At 45.4% G+C, this 14,418-nt stretch overlaps 1 pseudogene; it reads left to right on the top strand.

Annotated features, from left to right (window-relative positions):
* The first annotated feature begins 11,949 nt into the window (after positions 1-11,949).
* On the top strand, positions 11,950-13,346 carry LOC121083751 (annotated as a pseudogene).
* The last annotated feature ends 1,072 nt before the right edge of the window (positions 13,347-14,418 follow it).

Here is a 14,418-nt window from a genome sequence, read left to right on the forward strand (position 1 = left end):
GTGCAGTAGAAAGGCAGATGTTAGTCCAGCAAAAATAGCTGTCGTGCAAGATGAATATAGGTGTGCTGAGATAGCCATGTATCATCCACAATTTCTCTGGCTGCAGGGATGCTACGGGTTGGCAGCACATTGGCTCAAGGACCGCGCACAACGCCCCTGACAGATAGGGAGGACATTTCCCAAAGCAGGCAGCCAAGACCTTTGAGGTTTCTAGAGCCTCAGAATGACTTTCTCATGTTTTTCTAGTATTAGGACAAGGGCTTCCACAGACAATCGATGGCTTCCACAGTATCGAGAGAAATTATTTTGCGAGCTGTATTGCATGGCTGGTTAACTAGCTCCTGCAAGCAACTGCAGGCATAGGGTATGCAGAACAGAGCTGACTGCAGAAATTGGAAGCACAGATAATGCACTACGCACCAGAGAGGGACAGGATTCATAAAGTCTTCTCTAAATATCTGGGAACAAATCCCAACCTTCACTGGATTTAATGACAAAACTAAATGTCATTTCACGAGTTTTGGGTGTTTTTTTCCCCCCACCAGATTTTCTAAGCTCGTGCATTCAGACCTTCTAAAGCAGGGGCTGGTAACCTCCCAGAGAAGCAAGAAGTTGTTTTGCCACTGGGTGAGGTGCGGGATCCCGGCTCCCACAAAGCTGCACGCCACGGTGTGGGCTGGCATCCATGCTCTCCTTCAGCATCATCACATGGAGGTGCTTTCTCTCTGAAATGGAGAAATCCATACGATAAAGGCCAAGACAGATCCTTTGTAATGGGGAAAAGAATATGGAATCATTTGTGTAAGACACCAAACAGCCTATAATTGAATATATAGGGAATTAAATATATATTTATTTATAGAAATGCACAAACCTTAAAATAACATATTGAGAACTCAAAGGATAGAAATTAGGAAATATCTTAGGAATTCAGGGAAAATCATGCATACATAAATTGCATATGCACACACAGAAGTGACACCACTTTTAAAAAACTAATGTCATAGTATTTTGTCAGTTCTCTGGCCCTTTAGAGACAGCGGATTCCTTCTCACAGAGCACACAGAGAGCAGACCAGGCACAGAGGACAGCAACCCGTGCATCCTTCCTAGCACGAACTCTCACATGATGGGTTAAATGGACTTTTTCTGTTCAGGGCCCAGGGAGATTTGCAGGGAGAAGATGGCAATTCCTAATAGCCTGACTGCCAGCTACAAATACCTTCCTGATGGAAAATATGCCTGGATCCCAACATCTCACAGAGGATCACTGCTTCCTTGCACACAGATAACAAGTTCTCCCTCTGCAGAAAGATTTCCTAGGGGTATGGGATACAAAAGGGGGAAGGCCGTAAGCTCTCAGCTCTGCCCACTTTTGACAGTTTTTCAGGTGTGCTTTGCTCCCTTCTGCTTTTTTCTAATTGAGAGTAGCATATGGCCACTTGTTAAATCTCAACAGGATTTCCAGCAACCGTGGTGTTATTAGAGTCATTTAATAATGCTGATGGATGTCGTGGGGGAAGGGGAGGTAGTTATGGTGGCTGTGTGCTTGATTTCCAGAGAACTAATTAAAAGTCCCTGCAAAATGCTTTTCTGAGGTATTATAAAATAGAACACACACACCCCAAAATGAGAAACAGGAAACCTGAGTTCACTCCTGTGATATTTAGATACATTCAGAATGAAAAAAAAAAAAAATAATATCACAAACAGAAACCCTGGGAGACTGGATGCAGTAGGACATACTTCTGAATCATAGATTAATTATGCACGAGAGATGGTGGAATAAGACTGTCAGCCCCATTGCTCTGTCTCAAATAAAATGAAAGTTTTTCTTTCTATTAATTACTTTAAAAAATATTTTTCCTGGCAAATATAACTTCCAGTTCACTTAATGACAGAAAAGAGAGACTGTACAGTTCACTGCTCTTCTCTCATTTCTGGGCTAGGAAAAAACCAACATCACATACACTAAAACTTTCAGCTTTTGTCCAGAAATATCCTATGTAGCCACAGTGTTGTAACCTGTAGAAATACTCCTGTCTTTAAAGGGCTTTCACACCTGGTTTTCCCCTTTCAGTGTAAACATTGAGTAACTTTTTGACAGTTTATATTGTGTTAAGGAAAAAAACACCCCAAACCTTGCAATATAAACTGCATATACAGACACATTTTGTAAATATATTCCAGAGCAACATGGAAGAACAAAAATTTGGAAATATAAAATACCAGATGAGAATTGTTTGTAAAGACAGCTGTGCTACACTGTGAAATCATATAATATGAGGGTGCCTTATCTACAAATGCCCTGATGCTGCTATATGACAGATTTTTCTCTATGAACAGACATACAACTGAATACTCACAAGTTGGTTTTATGATCACAGTAGGATGTGCCCTTTACAGTAACGCATCTGCTCATCACTTCAACCACTCTAGATTGTGACAATGAACTTTTATTTTAAGGAAGCACTGTCTTCCTAATAGAGGTTTTATAAAAAAAAGACTAATTTGGAGTCCTTTTTAAAGATTTATATTATCATACAATGATTTATCATCATAGAAATCCCTTAATGATACCAAAAGATATATAAAAAAATTATGAAGAGTTAGAATAGTCTAGTATAATCCAGTAATTGAGTTTCCAAGTCCTACTTGAAGTTTATGGCTGTTTGCATTTAATCTACATGATCTGATCCAGCATGAAATTTTAGCTTCTCTACACCAGAAAAGCAGCTCATAGATACATGTTTTACCCCCGGCGCATGGGAATTAGTTAGATTTTGATTGTCGGTGAAAGGACCATTGATAACATCTATGCAATGTTATCTCTATGTCCGCAAAACCAACGCAATAGCTCTACACAATAAACAGTTGCAGCGTTGGCTAAGGCTAGCCACCGAATGCCCTCTAAAAATCTGAGCTGGTAAGTGTTTAGATCTTTGGTTTCTGATGTGAACATTTTGCTCATTCTGCAACACCGCCTGAACTCAGATTAGAGGTTATTACAATATGAATGGCTATCGTGTTTGCTTCTGCATGCAAAAACCAAGCTCAGATGATTAAAGCTCTGATCTGCAAGCTGATAACTTGATTTGATTCAGCAGTTCTGAAACAGCACTGTACAAAAGGTTGTTTTTTGTGGTTTTGTTGTTTTTTTTTTTTTTTCCACCAAAGCACTGTAACTTAGTTTCATAACTTAGCAAAAAGTAAGGATGGCTTTACGTACAAAAATTTCCAAAAAAGCTACCTTATTATTGCACAATAACATTAAGTAATTGCATTAAAACTATATAAATATGTTTATCCCCAACACTGGTTTGAACCTTTGTTCATCATTTGGGATTCTGCCATGAGTTATTCGCATTCTAAGAGCCAAGTCAACAGACGGCACATCAGTAACCCTTCAGAGACCTACTGGTTGTGGAAGGATGCGCTCTGCCTTGACAGGAGCTGACCCATTTGACATTGTCCAAGACTAGGGCTGTAACAAACTACCAAAAATGCATTAAATAGAGAACTTCCAGAAGAAAAGTTTAATACCTATGGTAAGAGCCACTGCTTAACTCTGGGACTGTAATTTATTGCTGAAAAAAAATGTAATTAATGCAATTATCACCCATGAACAGTCTTTACAGATAGACATTTAGGTAACTTACATTTCATTGCTTTTTTTTACTCTTTCACAACCAAAGGCTGAAACAAGGCTTACTATAAATATGGTTAAGTTGCCAAATTTAAAAGAAAATTAGAAATGTTGATTTTTTTTTCATGATTATTTTGTTCATAGTTTGCAGGTAGAAGAACAGCAACAAGTTCAATACAACATTCAGCTCATTAAATCTTTTCAAATATCCCGACTTCTGAAATTGTTGGCCGACGTTTATTATAGCAGTCAGAATGTCTCACTCAATTTCTAAATCTGAGTCAGAGATAAAACATCCATATTCACCACTGTAAAAAGTGCTTGGGGTCTTTTCTAAATGTCTGAGTACCAAAACTTAGAAACTCTTGCTAAATATCTTGTTTTAATAGGTATAACTGAAACGAAGAAGGCACGAACTTCTTTGTTTTCAATTATTGACAGATGCAAGGCTCTCCTTTTGCAGGACTCTGAAATGAAGTAGAACTCAGGTTTGGTGGAAAAATAGTTAATTTGATTTATAAAACAACATTTAACATTAAAGTGGAACATTCAGCTCCTTGTGTCTGTTAAATTATCAGACAAAAAAGATAACAAAGTTGACTGAGGTCTACTGAAACAGTACATTTTGACCATTTTGAAATATCTTTGATTCTTATAAAGGAGCAGAAACTTTGAAACTAGGATGAAGATGCTCTGAGTCTAATATTCAGAAACCTGTTCATGTAAAAACATGTGTAAAAAAATAAAAGATTCCTTAATAATAAGTTAAAGGGTTTAGCATTTTTTATGAAGTCTCTTTATCAGTTTTTAAAAAAATAGCTCAGCTCAACTGAAACAGTCATGAATATTATCAAAAAGAAAAAATGTTTGAGGGTGTGCTGTGTTTAGAAATAGCACTATATCATTCAATAATGATTAAGACAATTTCCAACAGTCTTGGTTATTTTTTCCTCAAATATTAACATAAATACATACTAAAATTTTTAGCTCTGTATATGTGTGTATATATATATATATGAACTGCTGTGCTGTATTTAAGAGCCAGACACAGCACATTTTATGACTTTACCCCTCCATTTTAAGCAGGAAATCTCATTTGACCTCTTTCTTGTTGAATACAATTGTATCCTAATGGTGTCAAAATGTGAAATGAAACATAGGCAAGTAAGAGAAGAAAAGAAACTGAAATGAAATAGTCTTACAACATTGAGCATCACTTTCAGCTTCTTGATTTTTTTTTTTGTCATGGGACATATTACAAATGAGAAATTAATTTAAGCCATGTCTTACTTTTGAGCTCAGTGAATGATCTGCAATTTAGAATAATTTTTTCCCAAACTGGGAAGATTATTCAAGTGGCCCGTGTTGGGAAGAGTATGGTTTAACTTCAACATCCAATTCTGCACCAGGAAGCAGTATGAAACATCAGACCAATTCCAAAACTGGGATTTTTCACTGGCAGGGAAGGATATTCTGTGCTACAAAAAAATTCTCGACAAACTTGCTCCTGTTGCAAGGATGCCAAGAAAATTCAATAAAGTGTAGATAGAACATGAACTCGAAGTCTCTTGCTGTGGGTTTGATTTAGCTGGGTGAGTTCCAGAGAAAAATAATAGTACACATCAGGGTGTACATATACATCTGTCTACTGCATTTAGCACATTTTGCATTGAATAATTGAAAAACTAACCCCTTGTAAATTATGTAGTAGGAGTTTTATGCTGAAGGAATAAAAAGAATTTTCATCCTTGTGCAATTTTACATACTGCTATAATCCTTGCTTTCCCAGCAGCTAAATTCTAATGATGGTAAATAAAATATAAATAATAAAGGAAATTTGGTTAAGATTTCTCATGGTCCCACATGGACTCTTTGGAAAGGTATCGTAGCTCCTCAGGACAGGGCAAGGCACTACTAACTGTGCAGAAAGGACACACTTCATCAGTGCTGACACTGGACTGGCCAGTGCCAAAAAGAATTTTCCATGTATATTTTTAGGACCTGCCATTCAGAGATGTTAAGCCTTGGTAGCTTGTTACAATCAGATATAAAAAGCGTCCCCTCCCATCTTTTTTACATCAGTGTATCTATACTGACTTTGTATATTATTTCCGAGTTATACACGGGGAAGTATGAAAAGAACCATTCCCCGGGAGTAAAATTCCAATTGAAGCGTAAGCTTGTGTATAGCCACTTATTCGTATGAATTATATGAAAGTCATGGGTATTCTGGGTGTAAATCCAGGTGGAACCGTGCCACTAATCTATGAACATGTTGCACTCTTGAGAGGAGAAAAAACAAATCTAGAGATCTGACAGCCTTATAAAAGCATTCCCATTGTGGCATAATCTTTTAGAAAAAAAATAAATCATACCCCATCTTTTTGTAAATTGACCTGTAAGTTACTGGCAGCAAATCAATAGGGTACAAATGAAAAATAATAATGCAATAACAATGCTGTGTATTATCTTGGACCCCAGGCGAAAACTTGTAAAACGATCAATATGATAAAGATTCAGCGCTGTTACTCTTTTACAAAGAAATGACAAAATAACATACTGATTTCAAAAGGTGGCTGTAAAAAAAACCCAACACACCACAAACCCATCTGCCGCAAAATGAAAAGATAAACCCAAATATAAAACATTTCCTTGTTTGTTTGCCTGTTTCTTTCCCCTCAGACTTCCATTAATTTGAACTGGAATTAAAGGGAGCAATGGGGTTTTTTTTGTTTGTTTGGGGAAAAAGCAAGCAAGCTTAAGAATCATCCGTTTTAGCATTAACCCAAGAATCTCAATGGATGAAAACTCACTTGCATACAAAAGGAATATGAAAACTGGTAGTTTCCATGAAGAACTTACGGGCACTTATTTCATTCACTATTTCATTTTAACTGTTACCTCCACTTTTTTTTTACTTTTTTTTTTTTTTTTTTGAGCTGTTGAGCTTAAATGCAGCAGAGCATCCTTTGATTATTATGTTTTTGTAAATTAGAACAAAGAGGGTGCTTGGAAAGAGTCTTATCCTCCATCCTTAACAGCTTGTCTTGTTTATGGAGCAGGCATGGTAAAGCAGGTAGCAAGCTACGGGTACAAAAAGGTCCATCTGGGGCTGCATGAGGAGCAGGGTAGCTCTGCCTTTGGGACTAGAGAGCCCTGTCACGGACCTGGGAAAACCCCTACAAACTTTCTGTAACGGAGGAATGAAACTTATGATGGTGGAGGTAGGATTACAGCAAGGCTTCATTCTTAAAAAAAACAACCAAACAAACAACAGACCATAAGCTTTACTGAACAAAATCTAAAATTAGGAAATTTCTTTTCTGTGTGTGTTTTCCACAGTTGTCGTTCAGAATAGAAAATTAAGAGCAGGAAAAGGAAGTGGAAACTGCAGAGGAGAGGGAGAAGGGCAGCAGTACAGCCTGGCTGCTGATGGGGAAGCTCGGAGTTTGCCATCGCTGGCACATCTGCAGCAGTGTTCAGCTGTGGCTGTGAGCCCTAGCACTGCCGACACCAACGGAAAAACCATGGGAGGAGGATGAGCATACAGCACAGGGAAAGGCAGTCATGTTTAGAAAGATTACCTGTATCTCTGAACTAATCCTTGATCAGACTGTGATGCGCATTTATATACACAGGCATAACGGGCATTCTGTGTGAAAGCTTCCAGAAAAGAAAGCTTACAATGCAAACTGAATAACTATATCTGTAGTTCAAAACAAACATACTCGCATGCTGCTATTTTGCAGGCAACAAGTGTGACACAGCACTGAAGTCTACAACGAGATAATTTTTAATGCCAGGTTCACGGCTGGTATGTGCACGAGCCAACAGAGTGAACGCTAAGGCCAAGAACTACAAGGTAACTGACTAAGCATTAATCACTAATGTTATTTATTTATCCTTGTAGGTCTGCAAGGTGCTTTTCAGACAAGCAGAAAATTAAAGACTTCACGTTGGTGATTTTGAAATTAAAATGAGTCATAAAAGTCAGACAATAAAGGGAGGGAGAATGAAGACAGAACAAGAAGACAAGCGGTAACCCTACAGGAGGGCACCACTTGCGCGGAACAGCCTTCCCCTGTTCCAGCTTGCTTTCCTGCAAGTACATGGTAAACAGTTATCTCATGCATCGGTCTTAGTAGCTACCCACAGCCACCTTGTCAGAAAAGATTTTTATAAATAAAAGCATGGGAAGATTGTGGCAACTCGTGCATTCCCAGAACTATGTAAAGTAACTTCCACAATCAGTGCAACGTGGCACGTAGCAGTTACCCTTCGATCTCACTTATATTTTCATTTTGGATTACTAAGCACAGAGTGAAAATAAAATGCCTTTCCTGAAAGGCAGCCAAAAGCTACAGTTTTCAAATTTCAGTTCATGTTCAGAGCTTTATCACAATTTCATATGAATAAGTTCTTAGCTTAGAATTTTCCACAATTGCTTAAAGGTGCATTTAAAGTCATTTATCTCCATACGGGTGCATTGCTGTAGGAATTTTAAGAGTTATTTCAATATTAATCCACACTTCATGGTTACAAGTACAGACCAGAGATCTTCACGCAGCTCCAGCCCCAAGACAGGCACCACCTCCAGGGTGACAGGAGACAGTCCCCTGCTTCTTCCATTAAAATAATGTGCATTTAATTTACTGTGACCCTGAAAGGAAGTATGAAAATCTCACTAGCTGTGAAGACGTTTAATTCCTCTGGCATACCAGCCAATGGAGATGTTGGAAATTATTGCTAGAAGACTGTAACTGTCAGGGTATGGTAAGATTCTTTCATCTTAATTCTGGTTTTGGTTTGGTTTTGGGTTTTTTGAAAATTGTCTTTGTGTGGATTTTTTGTTCTTTTTTTACAGTGTCTGCCTCCCGCCTTTTAAGTGGTATTTGTTGCAAATCAGAACAACCTCAAAACTGAAAAATCTTACTTTGGGGATGTTTAAAAAAAAAATAAAAATCAAAGTTCTTCATGCAATAAGATGAAGTTTTTTTCAGACAGCTGCAGATACCACCTGTTTGCAACATTTAAGGAAATAAGCACACAGGCGTTTTCTCCAGATGCGCCAAACTGAGTTTTGCATTTATTCAGTTCTTCTGTTCTCTCTTGGTGTGCTGTCATTGTAAAATCCGAAGGGGTAAGTATGAGGAGAACAAAATCCCTCATTCTGAGCTTGCCTCTGCCTGCTACCCTGTGCAGACAGAAAAAAACATCTTCCCGCTGCTATCTGAAGAAATACACTCTGACATCAAACAGGAGTAGCAGAGGTTGTTTCCATAGTCTGCTGGACACCAACACATTTAATAAAAGCAACTGGACATCCCTTTTGCCAACATGTATGTCTGCTGAAGGCTGTGCCAACCCCTGCTGCTTGCCTCTGCTCTTTTGCTATGGCAAAATCTGCCCACAGCATCCCTGGATGGAGGTTTTGGTTCGAGGGTGAGCAGCTGAATCAGCTTTAATCTGTTTCAGGTGCAAGTCCATCACTGTAGCTTTGCCCACAAAGGACAGGAACTAATGTCTTGCCCAGTAAAGCTTCAAGCATGAGCACCAGCAACTGCTGTTAATGTGGAACAGAAACAAGAACCATGTCTGTCTCCTTTTCTGCTTGTGTAAATTCCTCCTAGTTGCAATGTGAGTTAAGATGGACAACAAATATTGCAATGCACCCATATCAATTAGTTGTCAATGGCTCACCTCTCACAGTGTCTGTTATGGGTCACAGGTTCTCCCACTTACCTCAGCTACATTAGGCACCAGTTGCTGTAGTCTGAGCCCAACTCAATCTGCCTCACACAGGGTACCAATTCTTGCAGCAGAAGAGGGCGAGGCAAGGCACCATTGCCTCTGCTGGCAGCTCCACAGGTGCCACCGGTACCACCTCACAGGCCCCCCAGGACCTTCATGTCCCTGCCCTTATGCTCTCCTGGACATGGCCCCATACATGGCCCCATACATGGCCCCACTGCCCCCCGGCCATGTCCTGTTGCAGCGCAAGCAAGCTATCAGACTGCAATAAGGCTTTACAGTCAGTCAGAGTCTGTTTCACCTTCCTCGCAAGGCAAGGCCACACTACTCCTCCTCCACCCAGCCACTCCTCTCCCACACTCCTCAGGGCTATTTAACTAGCTAGCGGAACAAGCCACAGCTGCACATCATCCATGTCAATCAACCCACTGCCGGTGAAGAAAGGCCACAGCTGCATATTATCAATGTTAATTAACCCACTATCTTCATTCCTCTACAATTGTTTTTAACCAAAAAGGCCGTGTTGATGATCCACTGCAGGGCCCTTGTACAGTCACATTAGAATGCCCAAGGAACTGCGCGCTCAATTTATTACTGTGGTGACATCCAATCCGGCGATCCCGGTGACATCCAATCCGGCGATCCCTGTTATTCAGGCTGCGAGTTCACTGCATAAACTGGGCTTGTTGTGGAGGTTCCTCCCTGCGTTCCTCCCCCCATTTCCTGCCCTCTGTTGCCACCTTGATCTACATTGTTTGGCAAAATGCCCTGGTCTGTTACATCCATGACACACCAGACCTGAGCCATCAGCCCTTCCCAGTCTCCATCTCTTTGGGCAGTCCTTCTTTAGGTGGCCTTCTTGCCCACACGTGTAACAAACAGCAACAGACCGATGCGAGGTCCCTGTGAGTGGTCTCTGCAAGGGGTCCCAGTGAGGTGTCCCTGTGAGGGGATCCTGCAAAGGGCTCTTATGAGGGGATCCTGTGAGGGGATCTTGTGAGGTGTCCCTGCGAGGAGATCCATCAGAGGGCCCCTGTGAGGGGATTCTGTGAGGTTTCTCTGTGAGGGGGTCCTGTGAGGTGTCCCTGCGAGGGGATCCTGTGAGGGGATCCTACAAAGGGCCCCTGTGAAGGGATTGTGTGAGGTTTCCCTGTGAGGTGTCCGTGTGAGGGCATCCTGTGAGGGGTCCTTGCGAGGGGATCCTGCGAAGGGCCCCTCTGAGGGTGTTACTGAAATCTCAGAATGAAGAACTTATCAACACCAATGTGATGTAGATAAGCAGACACTTCTTTATTGATGGCCGGGTGCGTGAGTGAGTCCTCTCACGATCAACGCACGCCATGGTTCAAAATCATACACCTTATCTAGGACTTACTCATACACATTCATTAAGTATTCATGCATAAACATAGTATTTCCCGAAAATCATTAACATACTCTCCTCCCATATCCGATTCTGCACAGTAAAGGTTAGAAAGGTCTGGAAATGGGTCTGGTGTATTATTCAGGTAGGTGGTACATGAGTCGGTGGTCACATTGTCCCCTGCCGGAGTTACCTTTCACTTAAGGTAACTGTTTCTTGGCAGGTAACGACAAGTTGCTTCACTCGACTCTCCCCAGTTCACATTAATTCTCATTTTGACATTTTAGTACATTCTCCTAGGTTACATATAAACAATCATCTTGAATCTTAAGTCTGTTATCTAAGTTCTAAACATTCCTACTAGGTGATTCTGACCAATTCCTTCGGCCTTGGTACGGGGTTATACAGAGGATTTCATAGCAGCTATTGCTGTACAAATACAAGTTTCATTAAAATATTTCTTATAACTCTATATTCCTATTAAAATAACTCTATAAAATCAAATGTGGTTAATTAATCTAACTTATTAGCAAATCTGCAACAAGACGGGGTGCCTAGGACAGGGTGCTGCAGTCCAGGGGGAGTCTGGGGCAGGGCATCGGCTCCAGGGGAGGGCCCAAGGCAGGACATCGGGTCCGGGGGGGGGGCCTGGGGGAGTCCCGGGCAGAATAACAGGGATCCTGAGATAGGATGGGGGAGTCTGGGGAGGGGTCTAGGTCAGGATAATGGGGATCCTAGGGAGGTCTGAGGCAGGATACTGGGGGTGGGGTGGGGGCCTGGGTGTTGTGTGGACACCAGATTAATTCTCTCCTGATATTATGAATTGGAAGAACTATGAATTATTATTATTTTAGTGCATTAGTTGTGGTTATTTATGGTTCCATATAAGATTAAGTTGATTATTAGTAGAAAAAACACGATACGAGGGTCTGCGGTGGGGTCCTTGCCAGGACATCAGGGTCCAGGGGAATCCTGAAGGAGTCTGGGGCAGGATACTGGGGCCCCGGGGGGGTCTAGGGCAGGATACTGGGGTCCGGAGGGCGAGTCCTGGGCGGGGGGGCGGGTCCAGAGCAGGACACCGGCACCAGGAGCTCCGGGGGCGCTATGCCGGGGCCCCACGCTCCCTCACTGCACGGCGTGCTGCGCATGCGCGACGCGAGGCCGCACCAAGTGCGGGGGTGGGGCCCGAGCGGCGGGGCGGGGCCATGGGGCGGGGAGGGGCCAGCGGGGCAGGGGCGGAGCTCGAAGGCACGGCTTGGGCGGGGCGACAGCGCAGTTGCCCGGGCGACGGTAGGCGGGGCCAAAGGAGGGGGCGTGTCCTGCGCAGTGGCGCATGCGTAGCGGCCACCGGTATCGGCGAGCCGGGTGCCGGTGTCGCCGTGTCGGGCCGCGGGAAGCTGATCGCGGTGCTGGGGGGATGAGGACACGGTGACCGGGTTCCTGCTGGGCGGCGTGGGCGAGCTGGACAAGCACCGGAAGCCCAACTTCCTGGTGGTGGAAAAGGAGACCAGCCTGGCCGAGATCGAGGAGACTTTCCGGTAGGCCCTGCGGCGGGGGGGGAGGGGGACCGCGGGGCCGGGCGGGAGGGCCAGGAATGGAGGGGGTCCTGGGGCCTAGGGAGGGACCCAGGGGTGGAGGAGGTCTGGGGTTTGGGGAAGGTTCCCGGGGGATGGGATGTCCCGGGAGTGAGGGAGGCCAGCGACACGGGGTGGGTCCCGGCCAGGAGTCCCCGGTGGGGAGGAGGAGTCTGGAGCGGGACAGGGGGTCTCAGCAGTCCTTGGAGGGGGGGTCGGTGTCTCAGGGGTCCCTGTCAGGAGTCCGGTGCGAGGTGGGGGGGGCCCTGGGGGTGGGGGGGAATGAATCACGGGGGTGCCTGGCGAGCCCAGTCCCTGACCCTCCCTTCCCGTCCCCAGGAGCTTCCTGAACCGGGAGGACATCGGGATCATCCTGATCAGCCAGTGCCTGGCAGAGCTGATCCGGCATGCAGTGGAGGCGCACGCCCGGCCCCTGCCCGCCATCCTGGAGATCCCTTCCAAGGAGCACCCCTACGACCCTGCCAAGGACTCTGTCCTGCACCGCGCCCGCGGTGTCTTCAGCCCCGAAGACCTGCGCTAGGGACCCCTATGACACCACCCACCCACTCCGGGGTGCTGCTTAGGGGGGGGGTCTGCGGGTGCTGGCGCCCCAGCCTGGGGTCCTCAACCCACCCCAGGGTCCCCACACCACCCCAGCGTGCTGCTGAGGGGGTCTGTGGGTGCTGGGGGGGTCCCAGCAGTGCCTGGTGACACTTGCTCAGCTGTCCCGTGACAAGTGCTGGAAGAGGAAGTGGCACCACAGCCCTGCCTATCGCTGCCGGATCCTGCCGGATCCTTGCCTGCTGTGGCCGGTGAGGGCAAGGAGGAGACAACCTTGGAGGGATGTTGATGGTGGGGGGACACCCCAACAGCACCAGGCACTTGTGCTGTCACCATGACCCGCCCCATTGGCAGCACCCTGGGAAGTGGGGCTGGTATTTATTGAACTCCCCGGTGTGCCCAAATGTCTTTTGTGTCTCCCCCTTCAGTGTCCCCAAGACATGTTGTCACTGTTCACTGCGTGCTCTGCTCTGTGGGTCGCACGGTGGGGCTGTGGGAGCTAGCAGCGCCTGGAAGCTCGGTGTCTTCCTGGGAGGGTGAGGGCGGGGGGACTGGCATGTGGCATGGGGACACGCTGTGGGGTGTGGAGGGACAAGAATGGGGCACATGGGAGGCTGTGGGGCACAGGGGGTGGACAGGCTGTATGTAGGACAAGGACACGCTATGGGGCACAGAGGGAGGACACATGCTATGGGGCACAGCGGGGGTGGAGAGAGTGGTGTGTCTTTAGGACGTGCTGTGGGGCATGGGGGGAGGACAGGGACACGCTAGGCACGGGGGGGGGCAGGCCATGGTGTGGGGACATGGGACAGGGCTGTAGTTTGGGGACATGCTGTGGAGAGCAGAGACACACTATGAGGCAAGTAAGGGGGACATGTTGTGGGACAAGGGGCAGAGGACAGGCCATGGTGTGGGCACTGGAGGGACTGGGATCCCCAGCAGGTGATTCCTCACACACAGCCCCAGCATCCTGCCCCCTAGCCCCAGGGGTATGTGCCCCCCAGTTCACCATGCCCACCCTCCCCCTTGTCCCCATCCTCCCCATCCTGCTGGCAGTGGAGTCGGGGTGTAGCAGCCCCCTGGGCTGGGGTGTGTGTCATTGGTACCTGGGGAACAGCTTGGGGGCCAGGTCTTCTCTGTGTGTGTGTGTGTTTTCAGTGGGGACCTGCTCTGTCCCACGGTGTGGGTCTGGCTACGACTGGGGCGGGGGCGGGGGTGGAAGTCCCCCAAACGCCTGGCTGCCCCCTAAGGTCGGCGGGACAGCACTGCAGTACTGGGCATATATACACATGTGTGGGCACACACATGCATGGCACACGTGTGCAGCTAGTTGCATGTGCAAAGAAAGCAGCCAATTGCACACATACACGTGCTTGCATGTGCAAATATGCATGCACACACCATGCATGCACACACAGCTGCATGCACAAATGTGCATGCATGCACACACACGCACATACATTCACATGCACGGCCACATGCACGAATACACATACATGTGCATGCAAATGTGCATACACACAT

Source organism: Falco naumanni, chromosome 1 (assembly GCF_017639655.2).
Source record: "Falco naumanni isolate bFalNau1 chromosome 1, bFalNau1.pat, whole genome shotgun sequence".
NCBI classification, from domain to species: Eukaryota; Metazoa; Chordata; class Aves; order Falconiformes; family Falconidae; genus Falco; species Falco naumanni.